Genomic DNA, 8,510 nt, shown 5'->3' with positions numbered 1-8,510 from the left:
CCTCATTAATGTACACACAGCACCTCATATTGACAGAAAAACACAGAATTTTTGACATTTTTGCAGATTTATTAAAAAAGCAAAACTGAAATATCACATGGTCCTATGTATTCAGACCCTTTGCTCAGTATTTAGTAGAAGCACCTTTTTGATCTAATACAGCCATGAGTCTTTTTGGGAAAGATGCAACAAGTTTTTCACACCTGGATTTGGGGATCCTCTGCCATTCCTCCTTGCAGATCCTCTCCAGTTCTGTCAGGTTGGATGGTAAACGTTGGTGGACAGCCATTTTTAGGTCTCTCCAGAGATGCTCAATTGGGTTTAAGTCAGGGCTCTGAGGCATTGAGAGCCACTGCACCAGCATGTTTTGGTACGGGTACAATGGTGGTTGTTTTAAAGCAGTTGGGAACAATGGCTTGGGCCAAAGAGAGGTTGAAAATGTTGGGGAAGACCTCAGTCAGCTGTTCTGCACAGGTCCTAAGCACTCGGCCAGGGATGCCATCAGGGCCGGCAGCTTTATGTGCATTCACCTTACGCAAGGTGGAGCACACGTCACTGGTGGAAAGTGTGAGCGGCAGGTCGTCAGGTGTGAGCACAGCTTTGATGGGTGGTTCTGTGTTTCCACGATCAAAGCGAGCATAAAGTTGTTCAGTTCATCAGGGAAGGTGGCATTGCTGTTTGGGGGTGTGCTGTTTGCTGGTTTATAGTTTGTGAGGGCATGGATGCCTCTCCACATGCGCCGAGGGTCATTGTTTTTAAATCTGTCCTCAATGCGCAGTTTGTAGTTGTATTTAGGAGACTAAATTCCCCTCTTCAGATTGGACCTGGATAAGCTGTAGGCATCACGGTCGCCAGATTTGAAAGCAGCGTCACGTGCCTTCGGGAGGAAGCACATTTCCTTGTTCATCCAGGGTTTCTGATTGGGGTACATTTTAACTACTTTATGGGTGGTTACCTTGCCAACACATTCGTTGAAATGATGCAGAACAGAGCTGGTGTAGGTATTAACATCTGTGTGGGAGTCCAGTGTGTCCCGAGAAGCAAACAAATTCCAGTCTGTGTTCTGGAACTCCTGCTGTAGTGAAGAGTCTGCTTCTTCCAGCCAAACTTTAACAGCCCTCACAGTGGGTTTCACACATTTGATGATTGGGGTGTATTTGGGTAGCAGGAACAAGGAGAGGTGATCAGATTGTCCAATGTGGGGGAGGGGAGTTGCTTTGTAAGCATCAGGGATGTTTGTATAAACGTGATCAAGAGTATTGTCTCCTCTTGTTGGGCAAGTAACATTTTGATAAAATTTGGGGAGAGTTGTTCTCAGATTGGCATGATTGAAATTACCAGCAATAATAAAGACTCCATCTGGATGTGTTGTTTGCAGCTTACCAACAACAGAAGATAGTTCTTTCATGGCTAGTTTAGCATTAGCATCCGGGGGGTACATACACTGCAGAAATTATGGCAGTTGTAAATTCACGAGGCAGAAAAAAGGGTCTGCACTTGATAAAGATGTATTCAATATCAGCAGAAGTGTGGGATTTAGTAATAACAACATCGGAGCACCAGGATCTGTTTACATAGAGGCAAACACCCCCACATTTGCTTTTACCGGAGTCCTCAGCCGTTCTGTCAGCCCTGTAGATATTGCGCCCCTCTAGCCCAATCATGCTATTTGGAATGCTGCTATTGAGCCAAGTTTTTGTGAAAACCATAACGTTGCAGTCTATAAACATCTGCTGAGTGATCCGAAGTCGTAGCTCGTCGATCTTGTTTGCCAGAGATCGTACATTAGCGAGGAAGATGCTTGATATCGCTGGACGACGCGGGTTGAGCTTTAGCTTAGCCCGCAGGCCGCTCCGCTTACCCCGTCTTTTTTTACGTTCGCAGCGCCGACGACGGGCACTTCCTGTCGGACTGACTGATTCACTTGAGCCCGGTGACCGAAGTAATTCGGGAGGTAGTAGCTGAAGATCTAGTGTTGTATCCACATCAGTGTTTGTGTAGCAAAGTTTGATATCCAATAGTGTGTGACGGTTGTAAGAGGTTAATGCGTAGCTATGTCGAACAACTGCGCTGAAAATAACTAGTAAAATAAGAAGTAATTTGCAGAAACTGGAGAGACGCTGAGCCTCGTGCTGTTCACACGCCGCCATCTTGGAATTCATTGATATATTCATATATATACACACCTTGCTACGTGTACTGCGTTAGGCTAAGCGAGACTTGTCATTTGCATTTATTTATTGTTGCTCTTTTGTTTTGACTGCTTTTAGTTTTGACTGCTTTTATTGTCCTCATTTGTAAGTCGCTTTGGATAAAAGCGTCTGCTAAATGACTAAATGTAAATGTACTTCGTGATCAACAAACAAACAAAAAAATTAGGGCTGCACCATAAATCCCATGTGATTGTCATGTGCATCTCGTCAGGAAAGACGGTTCTGTGATTAATAGATTGTCATGCGCATCTCGTCAGGAATTATTACATGATGTATGATTTATGATTTATTACATATGATGGCGCCGCAGACGGCAGCCTCAGTATTTGGCTCTCCAGTGTTTGTACTGTTTTTGTTCGTTTTTCGTGTTTTTTGTTTCTCAAACACGATCAGTTTTACCAGGGATGAGCTGCTGAGCATTCGGCAGAACACACCACACAATCTTCTACCGGATTTCGTTTATTCAGACGTTTTGCTGAACGTTGTAGTCGGCGGAGCTGCTGCGCTGATCAAGCGCTTCAGGATGCGCAGACGGGGGAAGTGAGCCGGCACGCTCGTGAAGCTCAGGAATCGCGGATTAAGAACGCCGTTGCCGAGCATCCATCTGGCGAATCTCCGCTCTCGGAGATAAGGATTTTTCACACTCTGCTGCTCTGTGTTTCACGGAAACCTGGCTGAAAGACGCCATTCCGGACAGCGCGTTGAGTCTCCCGGGCTTTCAGCTGTTTAGAGCAGACCGCGACGCAGAATCAACAGGGAAATCACGCGGCAGCGGGACATGCTTTTACATCAACGAGAGGTGGTGTACAGATGTTACAGCGTTAAAGAAGATGTGCTGTTCCGATCTAGAAGAGCTTTTATTTACTGTAAGCCATTCTATTCGCCGCGGGAGTTTCACTCGTTCATTCTCGTGAGTATTTACATCCCTCCGCAAGCACACGTGAGCTCAGCTTTACAGAAACTCGCTGATCTGATCACAGAGCAACAACACCCGGACTCTGTTTTAATCATTCTCGGGGACTTTAATAAAGCAAATCTTTCCCGTGAACTGCCAAAATACAGACAGCATGTTACATGTCCCACCAGAGACAGTAATATTCTGGACCATTGTTACTCCACAATAAAGGATGCATATCGCTCGGTCCCCAGAGCAGCTGTAGGACTTTCAGACCACTGCCTGGTTCATTTTATACTGACTTACAGGCATAAACTTAAATCTGCTAAACCTGTAGTAAAGTCTGTAAAGAGATGGACCAACGAAACAGAGCAGGCATTGCAAGCCTGTTTCGACTGCACTGATTGGAGTGTTTTTGAAGAAGCCACCAACGATCTGGACGAGCTCACGGAATCTGTAACATCATGTATCAGTATCTGTGAAAACATGTGCATCCCTACCAGAACTCATTTAACATTCAATAATGATAAGCCATGGTTTACAGCAAAACTTCGTCATCTTCATCAGGCCAAAGAGGACGCATACAAAAGGGGGGGCATTGTACAATCTTGTACAATCAGGCCAGAAACACACTGAATAAGGAGTTTAGAGTGGCCAAGAGGAACTACGCTAAAAAACTAGTTTTTTTGTGGTTTATATTTATGCATGTGTATTTTATTCACATCTCATTTTTATTATCTGTGTGTTGTTGTTGTTGTCTCCGTGTACTGGAAGCTTGTGACACTATAACAAATTCCTTGTATGTGCAAACATACTTGGCAATAAAGCTCTTTCTGATTTCTGAAAGACGGTTCTGTGATTAATAGTAAATCTCCATCACGTGCTTTCAGATGGAGCGGCATTTAATGCACAGAGCCATAGATCACTGCAATATCACGTTCATAATCGCAGATGAGTCGCATTCGATTATGAACTTCGAAACTTAGTAGCTTGTCAGTGTAAGTGTTTTTATTTATGCCATTTATGTGTTTGTTAATACAGCGTATAGCACTAGTCAACTAAATTAATGTAACATAGCAAAGATGAATGCACTTTTGGAAGTTGAATGTAAGGGAAATGTCATTTTGTAATTTCTGTGGTTTAATGTGATGTTGTTCATGTATGTTCATGATGTAATTTTCTTTTATTGTTGTAATTAATTGATAGCATTAACAAGATGACCCGCTGAATTCTTTTTGGGAGCGATTAATGTATTTTTAGTCCAGTGCCTGCATATAAGATTAGTATTGACCAAGTTCAGAGGCTGTCATATGTGGATCAACTTACTATGTTGTGTATTTTCAACAGTTTCAATATGAAACATAACTTTTATATTGATTCAATGGATTTATTGCATTTTGAAAAAAAAAAAAATTTGTGTCATGGATTTATTGCATTTTGGGGAAAACATTATACAAATTTTATAATAAATCTTTGAAAATAAATTTTTAATGTTATTATAACCTAAAGATGCTATGTGAAAGTTTGAAACAGAAAATAGTGGTTTTCATCTTGCCACTTTCTTGGTAAAGAAAACACATTTTTACTCAAATTAATCAAAATGGATTTATAGTGTTTTGGAACCAAACTCTTCATATATATATATATATATATGAAGAGTTTGGTTCCAAAACACTATAAATCTATTTTTTTTTTGTTACTGGCTCTCTCTGTAAACAAAATCTATAGATGTTCCTAAAGTCTTAAATTGTTTTGTATTAGTTTATGTATTACATGGCAAAAGCTAAACATATATTATACAGATAAAGATGTTAAAAATAGTTTTGTCTTATTTACATAACTGATGGTCTGTTCACATGGAGGGAAAAACAGGTACTAAAAAAGAATTAATTTATCTCAGTCTCATTCATGCTGTTGTCACATTTGTATTTGTGTTCACACAGATCAGTCATTTTACTACCTATTTTGCTACCTGTGCTTGCCTAAGCAACATAAAAGAGTTTCCTTCTTTCTTCAGAACTATTCCAAGTGATTACTATCAAAGCAGAGCACTGGCCCAGCTGGTGAAACAGTTTGGTTGGACATGGGTTGGAGCCTTAAGCAATGACAATGATTATGGTAAAAATGGCATTGCCACATTCATTAAGGCTGCACAGGAGAAGGGAGTCTGTATTGAATACTCAGAAGCTTTTGAAAGCACAGGATCAAAAGCGTCATTAGCAAATATTGTAGACACTATCAGAACCTCCACATCTAAGGTAATAATGGCTTTCATGTCACACAGAGAGATTAAGATACTGGTGGATGAGCTATACAGGCAAACTATTACAGGACTGCAGTGGATCGGAAGTGATGCCTGGATTACAGATGACTCTTTTGTAGATAGCTAAGGCCACACTTTGCTAATTCGATATATAGGATTCACTGTCCGCAATGCTCAAATACCTGGACTAGGCCCTTTTCTACAAGATGTCAACCCCTCTCAGTTTCCTAAAAGTATGTTTCTCAAATAATTCTGGGAAAAAGATTTTTCCATGCTCACTGGGCCCAAATACAACACAAAGGTCATGCAATGGCTCAGAGCACTTAAAATATGTCAGACATCCTTTTATTGATGTGTTTGATCTGAGATATGCCAATAATGTCTACAAGGTTGTACATGCAATTGCACATGCACTGGATAATCTATTGTCATGTTAGCAACAAAAAGGCCCATTTGCTAACGCCACCTGTACCCAACCAACTACAATACAATCCTGGCAAGTAAAATATCTTCTAAATAGGAAATCTAAATATCTAACTTTAAATATATGTAAACATCCAAGTAAACTGCTTGATTCAAACAAAAGATGAATTAATTTATTATTTAAATACACTTTTAATCAATGTAGTCACCATATGGTGCTATCAATTTACAAAAAAAAAATGTTTTGCCATTTTAGATTTTACATTATCTGCAGACTTTGAATTTCACCATGAATGGTGAAGATACACTGTTTTTCGATAGCAAAGGTGACTCCCCTGCGAGATATGTACAGGTAAACTTACCAAAGGTCACAAAAGGCACAATGGAAGTAGTCACAATTGGCTACTATGATGCAACTCAGCCTCGTGGGCAACAGTTTACTATGAACAATGTCAACATCATCTGGGGAGGAGGCCTAAGGACTGTAAGAGTCTCTTTTCAAATGAACTCAACAATCAAAACAAAATCCCCAAATGCACATGTGATGCAGCGATGCATCATAACGGCACAGACAAACATGTGTAAACATGTGCAAACATGTCACACAGCATATTATTTTTCTATTGTTGTCCAAGTAGATTTCCCCTGGTGTGTGGCAGGTGCCTGTGCCTGTGTGCAGTAAGAGCTGTCCCCTGGGCACTAGGAAAGCGGTGCAGAAAGGATGGCCCATCTGCTGTTTTGACTCTATCCCATGCCCTCCAGGAGAGATAAGTAACACAACAGGTAATGCTTGTTTAATTGCTCTTTTAACACTTGCAGTTCATCAAAAGAGGATCAAATGGAAAAGGTTTACAAACATTTTAATCGAAATGATCGTATAAACTGTCATAATAACACCATTTAAAACACTTACGTCTATTTTTAAAGGAGTGGTAAATGATCAGTTAGTAGTATATGATCAGCTAGAAGAGGCTTAATTGAAATAACAGGCTCATTACTATTGCAATTCCATTTTTCACCCACACCAAATTCATCTGACTGTGTGAAGTGCCCTTTTGGAAACTGGTCCAATGTCCAATAGCAGAGGTGATGAGTGTGTCATAAAGACAGTGGAATTCCTGTCATTCACCGAAATCATTGGTATCCTTTTGATGATGTTTGGGTTACTTGGGGCATTTCTAACTATGTTCATATTTGTAGTATTTTTTTCACTACAAAGACACACCAATAGAAACCGTTGACAACTCAGAGCTGAGCTTTCTGCTGCTCATCTCATTGACTCTTTGTTTCCTCTGTTCACTTACTTTCATCGGTCGGCCCACTGAGTGGTCCTGTATGTTGCGTCACACAGCGTTTGGGATCACTTTTGTCCTCTGTATCTCTTGTGTTTTGGGGAAAACAATTGTGGTGTTAATGGCTTTCAAAGCTACACTTCCAGGAAGAAATGTCATGAAATGGTTTGGGCCTCTTCAACAGAGAATCAGTGTTGCTGGCTTTACTCTTGTACAGGTCCTCATCTGTTTTCTTTGGTTAACAATATCCCCACCTCCACCATATATGAACATGAGCTATTACAGAGAAAATATCATCCTAGAATGCAGATTAGGCCCAGATGTCAGTTTCTGGACTATGCTGGGTTATATTGGCTTACTGGCTGTCTTGTGCTTCATTCTGGCTTTTCTAGCTCGGAAGCTGCATGATAACTTTAATGAAGCCAAATTCATCACATTCAGCATGCTCATATTCTGTGCTGTCTGGATTGCCTTTATCCCAGCTTAGCTAAGCACACCTGGGACGTTTAAAGAAGCAGTGGAGATATTTGCCATTTTAGCATCCAGTTATAGTCTACTGATCTGTATTTTCATTCCAAAATGTTATGTTGTCCTACTAAGACCAGGTGCAAACACACACACACACACACACACACAAATTTACAAGGAAAAATGACACATTAACTTGTTCATATGCAATCAAAAGATGCAGAATAAACACAAGTAGCTGAATATACAAAAAAAAGGTCACATCATACATCAAAGGGCTCAGTGAAGACCTGGACAATTTTCAGTCATCCAAGTGAATGCAACAGATATTATCTCCCTCTAGTGGAAATAAAGTAAGGCAACTTTCATCATTCTATCTCTTTGGTTTCACACACTGTAAGTCTTTTAAGGCATTATCAGACCTTTATGAGTGAATATGAGAATATGTGATTTTTTATGATAAAGTTATGACAACTTGCGGTCAATGATAATGACATGGCCACTGCAAATGTTTAACTGCCAAAAGAATGTCATGTCAGCTTCTCAATTATTGTACTGTAACTCAGAAATGCTCTTAACTCTTACTCAATACCGCTGCTCCCTATACGCAGAGTACGCAGTTTGCGTAGGACACCAACTCCCAGGGGGGCACCATCCCAAGTTGCTCAAAAAAAAAAAAAACATTTGTTGTACATTAATATTAACATATACATATACATAAATAAAAATATAAACATGAACATTATAAAAAATGCGTTTTACGGTGAACGCAGTAGACAGGCGAAGCACATGTGCCACGCCATTCCCGCATCCGCACCCGCCTCATGTTTGCAGCTGACTGCAAATGATCATAACTGATGGACAACTATGCTCGGGAAAATACATCAGTAGTCCAGCACCGAGATAAGAAAAAGGAAAAAAGCCCAAGATGAAGCCCGTGCATCACTTTTAGGTAC

General features: G+C 40.4%; 1 pseudogene; it reads left to right on the top strand.

The window, feature by feature from the left end:
- LOC107564258 (extracellular calcium-sensing receptor-like) overlaps window positions 1-7,782 on the top strand; it is a 10,813-nt pseudogene extending 3,031 nt beyond the window's left edge.
- Window positions 7,783-8,510: the final 728 nt, after the last annotated feature.

This window comes from Sinocyclocheilus grahami, unplaced genomic scaffold (genome assembly GCF_001515645.1).
Source record: "Sinocyclocheilus grahami isolate Dianchi unplaced genomic scaffold, SAMN03320097.WGS_v1.1 scaffold920.1, whole genome shotgun sequence".
In the NCBI taxonomy this organism is placed as follows: Eukaryota; Metazoa; Chordata; class Actinopteri; order Cypriniformes; family Cyprinidae; genus Sinocyclocheilus; species Sinocyclocheilus grahami.
The sequence above is the reverse complement of the archived record's forward strand: the minus strand, read 5'-3'. Positions and strand labels throughout refer to the sequence as shown.